The 13352-nt window shown below is 44.3% G+C and overlaps 1 pseudogene; it reads right to left on the bottom strand.

Moving 5' to 3' along the window:
* Window positions 1-8176: 8176 nt before the first annotated feature.
* Window positions 8177-8853, bottom strand: LOC144707883 (putative polyamine transporter At3g13620 pseudogene; annotated as a pseudogene).
* Between the last annotated feature and the right edge of the window lie 4499 nt (window positions 8854-13352).

Below are 13352 nucleotides of genomic sequence, written 5' to 3'. Positions count from 1 at the left end.
GTATTTATGGGTTTCTCTTAAGTCATGCCCAGGGGCATTTTTGTAATTTTTTCTTCTTTGAATTTTTGCCCGCTCCTCTTGATCCTCGTCTCTTTCCTTGATCTTCTTAACCTGTCTCTAAATGTTTACTAACCATAAAATGTTAAATATACTCCACTTGATTCAAAGGATCAAGTGGGGTTAGTGATTTCATAAAATGATGCATATGCATGATATTAGCATGAATTAACATTATAACTTTTGATGAATGAAAACTAAAAAGTTTAATTATTTGATGACATATTTGAGAGTCATCAGTGTACATTGTGGGAAAGTTATTCCGCCCTTGAAGTTTTCACTGTCAGAGTACTTGAAGCCATTCAAGTGCAAGGCCTCTAGACATATTGATATCATTAAGGGATTGTTGGGTCTCCTATTCCTATTCAACTACCACAAGATATTGTTGATCTTGTCATCATCAACCATCTCTAATGCAATCAGTGTAGAGTAAAAACAAGAAGACACAGACCCCCATATTTGGTTGGCGTGCCACCTATAATGGGTGTTCTCTTACTTATACTCATTAAGAACTTTTCAAAAAAATTCACTTCTAATATTTCTACCAACTTCCTTTAATGTTATGCGTGTGATAAAGAAAATAATATATTATTCCAACGGCTTGGATTTGTCAATATTTATTTTTTAATTACTCTTGATCTTGAAGGAATACCCTTTGATGCAAAGAATATTTTATTTTCCAACATGAGTGGATTGAATTACAGAATTAGTGGTGGAGATAAAAAGTGAACACATGCTTAGAATATGGGCCAATTATAATTCTATGGAACTAGGCGTGCCAAACACAGACCTAGGGAACCCAACATGCGTTCCATGGAGATACAAATGAGCATTTTTTATGCAGATGTGTTGAAAAATTACAATGGAGAATAGATAAATTAAAAAATCAACCGTAGAGCTCTCATTCACAGGAGAAAATGGAGAAATGGAAGACAATATATTTATAAAACTAAAAAGAGATCATATTCAATTGCTTTGCATGCATAAATTATATTTTATGATCTGTCCCGCTGTTATCTAGATTGACATTGTTATGTTATAGGCCTCGAACAAATGCTTGAAAAACCCTTTAGGCACATGTATCAATTTAGTTAATAACTTTAAAGGCCCAATAATGTATATTTACTGACCTTAAAAAGTAACTAGATTAATATATATAGTAATCAATCAAGTTTGATTTAACCTAATAGGTAGAATAACCTTCCAGCCTATGGGTTGCCAAGCTATATAGTGGTCTCAATTGGGCATAAAGTAGTGCTCAATAAGATACTCGTGTGTGTAATCCTTCATTTGCCCAACTCCCGAATGATTTGGTTTGAGAAAAGGATATAATTATACGAAAAATAGGAGTTTAAAGTAATTTCTTAAGTCGGAGGGACTCTTTTTAAATAGGAGTTTAAAACAACACTTTCTTGTGCATCACAGGCGTAAATGCCAAAACTAACAACTCTTAGAGTTTTATTGAATTAATATCAATTTTTTTTGGTTTAAGGGAAATATGGAGGGGATAGAAGCAGATGGGCATATGCCCAATTAATTTTTGATGATATCAGTTTGCGTGTTGGAATAAAAGCAGTGAATGGCAAAATAAGTCAAGAAGTTACGGTGTCGCATGGCAAAATCTCAGCCATCAGAAGGGAATCAGATGGCTCAAATGTGATAGGTTGAGTGAACACTTTTGGGCAGTAAACCCACCGCCCACATGCACGGGAGATGATGTTGCAATGCCTGATTGGTTGCTGTGGATAGAAACACACAGGTAAGAGCAAATCAAAATGTATTTTGCATAGTTTTAATTTTCTCTTATTTCCAGCCGCGGATACATGGCGTGCCTAGAGAAGACCCATCAAATTCACTTTAAACCGTTGCCAGCCAATTAGAAATTGACACTAAATGCAGATTTTTAAAAATTTAACTGAAAATGATGTTTTAATCCAACTACTTGGATTGGTCAATATTTGTTTTGTGGTTACTCTTACTCTTGAAATCAAATTGATCTCAAAATTTATGGGCTTGTTAATCGCGACCTCTTATTTATATCTATAAGGGGTCAGATCATTCAGATAAAGCCTATGTCAATGGATTAAAATTATTTGGAGTAAATTGGTAATTTTGACCATTTCAGCTAATTATAAAATCAGAAAATGAGGTTGAGGAGGTTTTTCTAGAAGGGGCTCTTTTATAGCTGCATTGAGGAGAACCACGCTGGACTAACTATGTTTGGTTTTTTTTGCTTCATTGTATTTGTAATTGAATTTTAGTGTATTTAGGATTACTTGTTTGTGAAATTTTTTATTGTTCTTTCTGATTTTGGTATAAAATTATTTATCGCCTTCCTTAAGTGGCATTTACAAGCCCTTGCTAGGATTAACAGGAGTCATTATAGAAATTGAGCTGGTTGTTCCACATGCACAATAAGAAATAAAAAATAACAAATATATAGACTTTTAAAAATGTAGTGAGTTAGTTTTGATATCCAATCCACCATAAAAAACCATATTAATTTTTTCCTCAGCCCCTCCACTTGTCTCCTTTGATCCAATTTATTGAAACCAAGAAGTCAATTTATATGTCCTTAATTCTTCTACTCTTTCCATCTCCTCTACCCTCCTTTCTAAGTTCTTCATATAATTCGTTGAAGATTAAATTAACCCTGATTAGGGTCATATAACTCAATGGGATAAGTAATTGAATTGCCTCACAAGCATCCACTGTACGATCCCTCTGCTCATCATTATAGATACTAAGTTTTGGGTTTTATACATTTTATTGAATAAGCTGCATTCAACAAAGATAAGGGGTTAAAATTAAACAATTCACCCCTATTTTTTGGCCTATCATGGCTACTCAACAAAGCCTAGTCCACCATTTAGTTAGTACTGGTATCACTACTACCCTATCGAGGGATTTGATAGAAAGTTCTTTCTGGAGTAAATCTCCTCTTATGCCAAGGGTGGAGGAAGCCGTCTCGACAACTCAATCTCCATGTATGTCTTAATATATCCAACCCATGACATGGTTAACTCCCATGGTTAGGGACTGATATGTCTAGGTCATAACGTGGTTGTCGATTAGCAAGATTTCCGATCTCATGTCAATGGTCAACTTAATCATGACATGGATCGAGCTCATTGACCCTTAGGTATAATATCATAAGGGATTTGAACGGATCACTTTAGTGAAATATTTGTCGAAAGAGAACTGACCGTCTATCTTTAAGTCATTGTGGATTTTCACGCAATAATATAAATGAACTTAAATCAATTATGAAAGTGTGACAACCTTGGTGGGAAAAGAAATCTATCTGATACAATGTGTTGATGTTTGATGTAGGAAGCTATTTTCAATGCTCCTAATGTCTTTCTTATCCCATAAAAGATCTATTCTAGGCACGACATACACACATTAAAAAGATGATACTAATCTAAAACTTTTGCTCGTAGGAAGCTGATATTACTATGACACAGTAATAGAAGAGACAAAACAAAATGTTACCTTGCATTATTCACACCATCACCATCCTATATTCACCATTTAAACTCCCCACATTCTCATCTTTAACCATTTCTTCAAAACCCTACCTTGACACTCCAACATTGCCGTCCACTATTTTTTGGTCAGATTGGCTCAATATAGACAGAGTCAATCCAAGTTTCAAGCAATAGGGGTAATGTTGGAGTCTCAGGGTAATGTGGAGTGAGAGAAAAAATTCACAGGCATCACGGCTGTTCAAGAAAAATTAATTAGAGCAATCCAATTGCGAGCAGGCAGCCGCAAATTTAAAAGTAATTGAACGCCTTGCCCCCTTCATTCAAAATAGCTGAAAGGCTTGAAATTTATTGTACCATGTAAAACATCTATGCAGACTCAAAGCATGTGTATGTACTTATTAGAAACATGATATACATACCTTTATTTTGGATAAGATTTAATGTGAATTAATGATTAAGTAGGAATAAATCAAGATTAAATCAAGGGCTTTGTGACGGCAAGGAATTAATAAGAAAGTTGAGTTCTGACATTTTATCCATATGTTTTTTGTACTTTTGTCTGGTGGTCGTGTGATACAGCGATGCATATTGTTCCTTCGATGTGAGTATAATTCCTGCATGCAATAGAAGTTAAGACTTTGATTCATAGAAATAAGGTGGGATTGGTATTTCATAACTCAAATAAGAGCCATAAAAACAAACACTCTGGTTGAAGTTAAATGACACATAAAAAGTGGTTAAGACGTCAAAGCAATATCTGCTTCAAAGTACGGTACTTGCATTCTGTAAATATTATTCATCTAATCAGATCTTGTTGTTCTTTTCGGGCTCCTCTAGTACTTCTTTAGTACACTTTTGGAACTCCCACATCACACTTTCCACTACTTTGACTGCAAATGCCTTTGTATTGAGCTAATTAATTATTCTAACAAGTTATTAAATATTATAATTTGTAACAAGTTTAACAATGACATATCTTTATACCCGTGCCTCCTAAATAATAGCCTCGACTCGTATGTTTTGTCTGCCTGTACTTCAAACATCCTGGAGATGATGCCTGTTCTTCTGATGGACAACGAGGGATTTTTGCGAAAATGATTGCAGCTACATTTATTACAGTTGCGCATGGTTCGGCATATCTCAATTCGGCCACAGATGCCACAGATAACGCCAGCCCTAAAAACAGATATTCATAGGAAACTATAGATATAGATTGATACAACGATATATAGATTTGGTGGATGGGAAGATAGAGTATGTAGATAGATAGCTAGAGACATAGATAGATAGCTAGAGCGAGAATGGTTGAGTGACACAAAGACGGGATAGGGACAGAGAGAGAAAGGAAGAGTGAGGCGAAGGTAGTGAGATAGATATAGACAGAAAGAGCAAGAGAGCGGTAGAACAAGAAATAGAGAGAGGGACGGTGAGAAACAGAAATAGAGACAAGATGAGGACCTTTCAAGTCGAGAAAAATACCAAATCCAAATAGTACTAGGCAACCTCAAAGACACTTACAAACGCAGCCTTGGACTCCTTTAAAATCAAGGATGCGATAAAAGGAATATAGTAGTAGTCAACTCTCAGAGAGAGACAGACAGACAGATAGACAGACAGACAGACAAAGATAGAGAGCGAGAGCGAGAGAGAGGTAGCAAGAAACAGCGAGAGGGTTAGGGAGAGATAGAAAGATAGAGCCAAAATGAGAGAGAGAACTATAATAGTAAACCGGTATAATGGGAAGATTTTAAGTCCCAAAAGAGACCAAATCCAAATGGTACAAGGTAACCTATGACACTCACAAAGGCAGACTTGGACTCCAACGTTAAAATCAGCTGCGCGAGCAAGAGAGAGTAATGGAAAAATAGCACTCTAGCATTCTCAAAGAGGAGATTTACATATTCAAATTGAGTAAGAAGATAGAGACATAGAGGTAGAGATAGATTGGAGGAAATAGAGAGACAGATAGAGGGAACCAACTTCCCACCAGGTTTCGGCCCTCCTTTGGAGAAAGAGGGAGAGAGAGAGAGAGAGAGAGAAATAAAGGGCAAATACTACGAAACGGCCCCAACTCCATGTTTCGTTCAAAAAGTAGCCCGAACTTTTCATTTTGTTCAAAAAATAGCCCGCACTAATCAGAAGACGCCATTTGGCGTCTTCTTTTTTTTTTTTGCCAGCGATGTTCGAACAGCTGACGTGGAGCCCACCTGGTAGCCAGGTAGACTCCACGATGGCATCCACGCCAGGTGGACTCCATGTCAGCTGTTTGAACATCGCTGGCCGTTGCCGTCGCTGCCCGTCGCGGGCGGCCACCGCGGGCGCCCGTCTCTGGCCGCCGCCGCCGCCCGTCGCCGCCCGCCGCCGCCGCCCTCTCTCTTTCTCGTTCTCTCCGACTTTCATCACCTCTCTCTTTCTCGTCCTCTCTCTTTCCGCCCCTCTCTCTCTCTCTCTCGACCTCTCTCTCCCTCTCCTGCTCCTTCTCTCTCCCTCGCTCTCTCTCCTCTCCGTCTAACCCTCGCTCCCGCGAGTTCTCTCCCTCTCTCGCGCTCTCTGTCTCTCGCCCTCTCTCCCCCTCTCCTGCTCCTTCTCTCTCCCTCGCTCTCTCTCCTCTCCGTCTCACCCTCGCTCCCGTTAGTTCTCTCCCTCTCTCATCCCTCTCTCGCGCTCTCTGTCTCTCGCCCCCTCTCCCCTGTCTCTTTCTCGTTCTCTCCGTCTCTCATCACCTCTCTCTTTCTCGTCCTCTCTCTTTCTGCCCCTCTCTCTCTCTCTCTCGACCTCTCTCCCCCTCTCCTGCTCCTTCTCTCACCCTCGCTCTCTCTCCTCTCCGTCTCACCCTCGCTCCAGCTAGTTTTCTCCCTCTCTCATCCCTCTCTCGCGCTCTCTGTCTCTCGCCCCCTCTCGCCTATGAAGCACGGGAGGAGTGCCAGATCCGCCATGCCCAGCAGCTGGAAGGAGCACGCGCTCAGCGCCGCCTCGTACAGCCCGATGGCCAATAGGACGGCCCCCGCCTCCGCGCACACCTTGAGCCACTTGCCCACGATCATGCCTGCCGGGGCCATCCCAATGACAACCCAATATTATTTTTCCTCACACACAAGGTTCAGAAATAGAGGCAGAGAGAGAGAGGTTCAGAGAGACACATGTTGTGAGAGAGGAACAGAAATTTAATGAGAAAGAGAAACAGTTTGAGAGAGAGATAGAGAGAGGCGGAAAGAAAGAGAGACGTTGAGGGGAAGAGAGTGGCAAAGGTGGAGAGATATAGGGATTGAGATGTTGAGAGATGTGGAGAGAGAGAGCAGAGAGAGATTGAGATATTGAGAGAGGTTAAGATAGATAGGTTGAGAAACGCCGAGAGAGATTGAGATATTGATATATTGAGATATTGAGAGAGGTTGAGACAGATAGGTTGAGAAACGCAGAGAGAGATTGAGATATTGAGATATTGGGAGATGTTGAGATAGTGAAGTTGAGCAACGCAGAGAGAGATTGAGATATTGAGATATTAGGAGATGTTGAGATAGTGAAGTTGAGAGAGAGAGAGAGATCGAGCGGGGTTGAGAAACGGAGAGAGAGAGAGAGAGATTGAGAGAGATAGCGATCGAGAGGGGTTAAGATAGGGAGAGAGAGATAGAGATTCTGATATATTGGGAGAGGTTAAGATAGAGATGTTGAGAAAGGGATAGAGAGATTGAGATAGATAGAGATAGAGATCGAGACTCGAGAGGGGTTGAGAAAGGGAGAGAGAGATTGGGATAGAGAGATATTGAAGTGGCCTGTCAGCTGTCCAAAAACTGGCATGGGTTTGACGATAACAGTGACCAACCCACTAGAGACTCTATTGAATCAACTGATAACATTAAAAAAGATCGCCATTCTTTGCGAGGTTGGAAGGGTATTGAAAGTGTTTAAAAAAGGGGAATAGACATTCCGATGGGCGGATCTTGAGTAAATATTGAATTGGTTAGTACCCAGTAGCCAAAGGCAATAATGTCTATTCTCTTCCGTATTCGAAAACTTAAGAAATATTTAAAACAATGGGAAGAGATACTCGAGTCGGCGGCTAGTATTGTGTAGAGAGATTATATAAATAATATAATATACCGACAGAGCAGCGAGATTTCAATGGCACGAAACAAGAAACGACTAACTTGATTTTTGGGCCCAAAGATAGACGGATAGATAGATATAGATAGACTTTAAGGACAGAGCCATACTGGAGGAGAGATATGTAGATTTGTAAAAAGTAAAAGAGTCGAGGAAAATAGGGTGAGAGATTAGTTAATAAAGAGGTATACAAGGATCAAGGAAGAGAGGGAGAAAAGTATAGGAACAGAGAGAGATCGAGGGGGAGGAGAAAGGGTAGAGAGATAGGGAGAGAGAGAAAGTAAGAGAGATCAAGAGATAGATGGAGACATGGGGTCCTTATGATGAGGAGATAGAATAATAGGTATAGAGAGATCATTAAAGAGAGGAAAGAGAAATATGGATAAATCTTGGGAGAGAGAGAGAGCGAACGAAAGAGGGAGAGAGAGAGAAAACAACGAGAGATTGAATAGAAAAATGGAGAGAAAAAGGAGGGATGAGCGCTTATCGGCGGTGTCAGCGAAGAAGCCGTCTGTCCATTGGTCCTACGAGAGCTGGAGAGCACCCGTGGCGGCGAGCAAGGGGACCAGATAGCCGATGCATATGAGGAGGCTAGAGGTGAGCAACGCCCTGGGCAGCATCTTCTTGGGGTTCTTCACCTCCCCGGCGAGCGTGCTGACGCTGTCCCAAAAGTTCAAGTTCCAGAAGAGGGTGTTGAGGTAGAGACTCCAGTCGGCCCTCGTCATCGTTGCCTCCGGGCGGCTGAGCCACCTCTCCGGGCGAATCTTGGGCAGCGGGGCCGCGGCCATGACAAGGAAGGGCGCCATTGCCGCCAGCCCAAGCGCCACGGAGCCCCATCCCACGATGGCCAGGCCGGCGTAGTTGACGAGCGAGAGCACCACGGTGAGGTACTTCCAGGTACCCATGAGGAAGCCCAGGAAGGGGCCGAAGGCGGCCGTGACCCAGGTCACGTAACCGCTGTCCCCTGCAAAGGTGGTCGCCAACTCTGCTGTGATAAGATGATGAAGCCTATCATCGCAAGGAGCGGGCCGGCCGCATGGACAGTCGGCTGGGCGCCGTATGCCCCGCCGGAAACCTCGAAGAGGATGATAAATACGAGTGGCAGGAATGAGAGGGTGCTTTTCCGGCTCTCCTTCTCCCCCCTCGTTCGCGTTCTCGCGGCGGTCGCGAGTTCCACGTCGACCAGGGCGGGGGCGGCCATCGCGAAAGAGAATCTCTGGTATTCCCAACATGGGTATTGGATATTTGGATTCGGGGTGATGAATTTAAAGTGGTAGATCAGTCTCTTCCTTCTCCTTTAGTGTAGAGAGAGACAAAGGGAGAAGGTTGATCGACGTGGTTGAGTCGTTCAACGTGCTGCCCATGTTTTCGGAGGCGGAATAGTTGCCCGAACAGAGATATCGGGATCTGTAGTCCCGAGTATAAAGCTCAAAATACCATCTGAACTGGGCGGGGAGTTTAAAAAGTTGAGAGAGAAATAGAGCGAGAGAGAAGAGAAGCAGGAGAATAGGGAGATACATATGTAAGACCAGATAGATGATGATAGAGAATAGAAAGAGGGAGAGATATGCGAGAGAGAGGGAGAGTTAAGGAGAGAAAATAGGGAGAAAGGGAGAGATCTTAAGAGAGAAAGCGAGAAAAAGAGAGAGAGATTGAGAGAAGTAGGGAGAGAGGTAGAGATATATGAGAGAGAGAGATAAGGAGAGAAAATATTGCAAAAAGGAGAGATATGAGGCAAAGATAAGGAGAGAAAATATTGCAAAAGGGAGAGATATGAGGGAAAGATAAGGAGAGAAATAGGGAGAGAGGGAGACACATAGATTCATGGACCAAATGCAGTAAGTGACATGACTATGACGTACGCAATGTATCGAGTGAAACCAATGAGAAATGTCATGAAAATCTGCGGTAGAAGCACTGAGATCAAGCGCACACGATGGGGCTAAGAGGTCATGCAGGCGATCGAGGGAGTCTGGGGCAGTTGCAGAGACGCTGATGAAGATCGCTCGACGTAGAAATGCGCGGGTAGACCGATTTGATGCACGATAAGGAGCGCTAGTTGTGTGAGCGCTTGCGCACACGATAAGGCGAGAGATCTGACACCTGAGATCGGCGATTGGGGTGGCCGGATATGGGTGCCGATGTGTGCGCTCTGATCTTCTAGGGTCTTAAAACAGCCTGGCGACCAAGAAGGCTGGCAGACTCCGGGCAAGAATACCCAGGACAGGGATTCTTAGGAGAGCTGGGAATCCACCAAGGCCGCTTAGGCAGTGAGGTTGAAGGAAGATGGAATCGAAGGAGGACGAGGTTAGACGTCCTCAAATCTTGGATTCATGGACCGAATGCTTCAAGATGTTGGGATAAACTCCCCCCTTGTTGTGGAGAATGTGTTCAAAGAACACTTCTACACACTCACTCAAGAACACTCAAAGAAAAGGAGGAATAGAGAGGACCAAATCAACACTTGAATTGATTTTGGAAGGGCTAATAAAAACACAATACATCCTGGCCTTTATAGACACAAACACAACTGTTCAAATAGAAACAACTGCCCATAAACTAACTTCCTGCAGAGCACCTGTTAGTGCATGATTAAAGGATGTGTTCAAGACATCCCTTCATGGTGCTCCATAGGTTGTAACGGATGGAGGAGAAACACCTCCTTCAATCTCCTCCTTGTTACTCACTACATCCACCACTTTAATCATTCCAATCTTACCACACAAATCTTGAAATTTGATTCTTTTGAATGGTTTAGAGAAAATATCAGCAACCTGCTCCTCCGTCGTCGCATACTCCATTTCCATGCTTCCATTTTCAACACAACTCTTGATGAAATAATGGCAAGTGTCAATATGCTTTGTACATTTGTGATGAGCTGAGTTCTTGCATAGCACGATGGCTGATTGATTGTCAACTTTGATTTTAATAGGCTTGCACTTGAACCCCATTAGCTCCTCCACCATCCTTGCTATCCACACACCTTGACATGCTGCTGAAGTAAGTGATACATACTCGGCTTCACATGAAGATAATGCCACTATCTTTTGCTTCAAAGAATTCCAAGTAATAGGTATTGATGGCGCAGCATCAGCTTCAGCCCCAAAAAACGTCTTCAGAGACGTCACCATTGCCCTCGACATCACCGGCCGTACATGTTCAACCTGCTCGACAAGCCAAGGCGACGGTACCCGCGCCCGGATTCAAATACCCCAGGTAACGGACACGTCATCATCATCATTACATCTTCATTTTGTTCGTCGTTTTAGTTTTGGTCATCGTTGTTCGTTGTTTTAAAACTCAGTCATGGTCATGTGTACGGAGGGAGGTTCATCCTATAAGGATCTCCCCTCCCCCCTTCTCTCGTTATCCCTGTCCTTCCTTGTCGTTTTCGTTTCTCTAAGGTCGTAGGTTCATGTTGTTTTTGTATTTGCTTTTATGTTTCTTTGGTTTAAGGGCCACACATATTCTCCCCCCCTATATAAGGGAAGGATGGGTGCCCTAAACAACCACCTCTAGTTGAATTTTGAAAGACAAGGTTTCTTCGTTGAAGAATTAGGGTTACGACCCAAGAGGAGAAGAGTGGAGAGGAGGAAGGAAGAAGAGAAGGAAGAAGGAAGACCTCCGGCCGCTGCCATTGCCTCTGGACATTGCCAAGACCTTGCCTCGCCGCGCCAAGCCGATTCCGTGCGTTCCCCCTGACTGCCACACCACGTGACAGCGCCGCGCCGCTGCGCTGTGAACGCACAGCCGCACCGTGACCCATAGCAACGCCGCGACGCACTTGTCGCAGGCGCTACGAACCTCGCTTGACGTGGTCGCTGTTCGCCAAGGCCCAGTGCACGAGTTGTCGCCGACCTGCCACTTGTGCCCTGAGTCTCGCCACCCTAGCAGCCGTTCATGCCAGTTACAGCGCGTGATGTGCCGCATTGCATCGTCAAACTGCAGGGGACGTCATTCTGGTGCGGTTGTGCTCTACGACTCACCGCCCTTCCCCCTTGCCGCCACCGTTGAGCCTACGGACGCGCCATCATCTCCCAAGCTTGACCCAACGTTCACCTCCCGACGTCTGCGTCGCTCCCTCGTCCTCGGCCGGAAGCTTTGTCATCGCCACGTTGGAACACCCGACGCTGTCTCTACCGGGCCAATTAGGTGCTGACTGCCTATACGCAGCTGCCACCCGTCGCAAATGCTGTCTTCTGGTGCCCTGCCCCGCCGACCGCCGGCACCGCCTGGCGCTCATGCCGCAGTTGCACCGAGACGCCGCATCGCGCACCTGCGTCGTGCCGCGCTCATGCCCTGCACCAGCCGCTCGCACCCGCATTGCAGTGCTTCATCTGCCCGCGCCTGCCGTGCCGCGCCCACTGCGCCGCGCCTGCCCCGCGTCACCGCACGCTAGCTGGTGCATCTTCCCGCCGTCGAGTTTACTCCGTCCCTTGCATCCAGCGCCCGCCGCGCACCGGACTGCCGACTGCTCCGGCTACCAGCGACACCGACCACGTGCTTCCAAATCGCCCGAGACTGAACGGTTACTCCCTGGACGACTATGAAGTACGCCACTTCGTCCCGTCTCCTATTTCTTGCAGTATACTCTTAGTTGCCTCCACCACGCTCAGGTTAGGGGTAGGTGAGTGTGCGATGTTGAGCGAAGATCTATTGAATTCGAGCGTCTTACCTGTTTGGTACGAGTTGGGTCCGCCCGTCCTGTGCGTGCACCATCTGGCGGGAGTCATCCCGTTCGGCGCCGTAGCATCCTCGTTTGTCCGGACGAGGGTCAAGAGGTCTACCCCGATCCCTGGGCGACCCCATCGACGTCCCCGAGGTTGACAAATCCTAGCTTGTCGGCAACTATACGTACTAGATACCCTACACCCGCGCATTTCATCGTAGGTCTTCCTCATAGGAAACTCGTGTCGGACGCCTCCCTTGGCGTTGACATCCGTCAATGACTCACTCGACACCGAATCCACCCCCCTCAGTGGCGACAGGATCACGTCCCGACATTGTCGTGCATCAGGTATTCCTCCAAGGAAAAATATTTCTCCTGAAATATTCCTCCTATCTTCCACATCTCCACCAAAATCACTATCACTATAGCCAATGATATTGGAATCCTTATTCCCTCCTTTGTAATTCGTGATACCTTTAAAGTACCTCAACACTCTCTTGGCTGCTGCCCAATGTTCAGATGTAGGTCTTGACATATATCTGCTCAAAACACTTGTCGAATAAGTTAGATCAGGTCTAGTACGAAGCAAATATCTTAGACTCCCGATCAACCTTTGATAAATAGTGGCATCAACCTTAGCTCTCCTTCCTTTACTTGTCAACATGAGAGATGACTCCATGGGAGTCTTAGATGGATTGCACTCCACCATACGAAAATTTACAAGTATATGGATTGCATAAAGTCTTTGACTCAACATAATATCACAAGTACCTTGAATCACTTGAATGCCCAAGTAAGAACTCAATAAACTGAGGTCAGTCATCTCGAATGTACTCATCGTTTTCTCCTTGAACTCTTCAATTTTCTTTTCATTATCACCTGTAATGATTACATCATCGACATAAACACCTACAAACAATCCAGAGTTTTTAGAACACATAAAATATACTCCTGGAACATTCTTGCTTCTATTGAATCCGATATTCTTCAAAGTATCATTCAACTTAGCATTCCATGCTCTAGGTGCTTGC

This window comes from Wolffia australiana, chromosome 9 (genome assembly GCF_029677425.1).
Source record: "Wolffia australiana isolate 7733 chromosome 9, ASM2967742v1".
NCBI classification, from domain to species: Eukaryota; Viridiplantae; Streptophyta; class Magnoliopsida; order Alismatales; family Araceae; genus Wolffia; species Wolffia australiana.
This window is presented reverse-complemented; position numbering and strand designations above follow the sequence as displayed.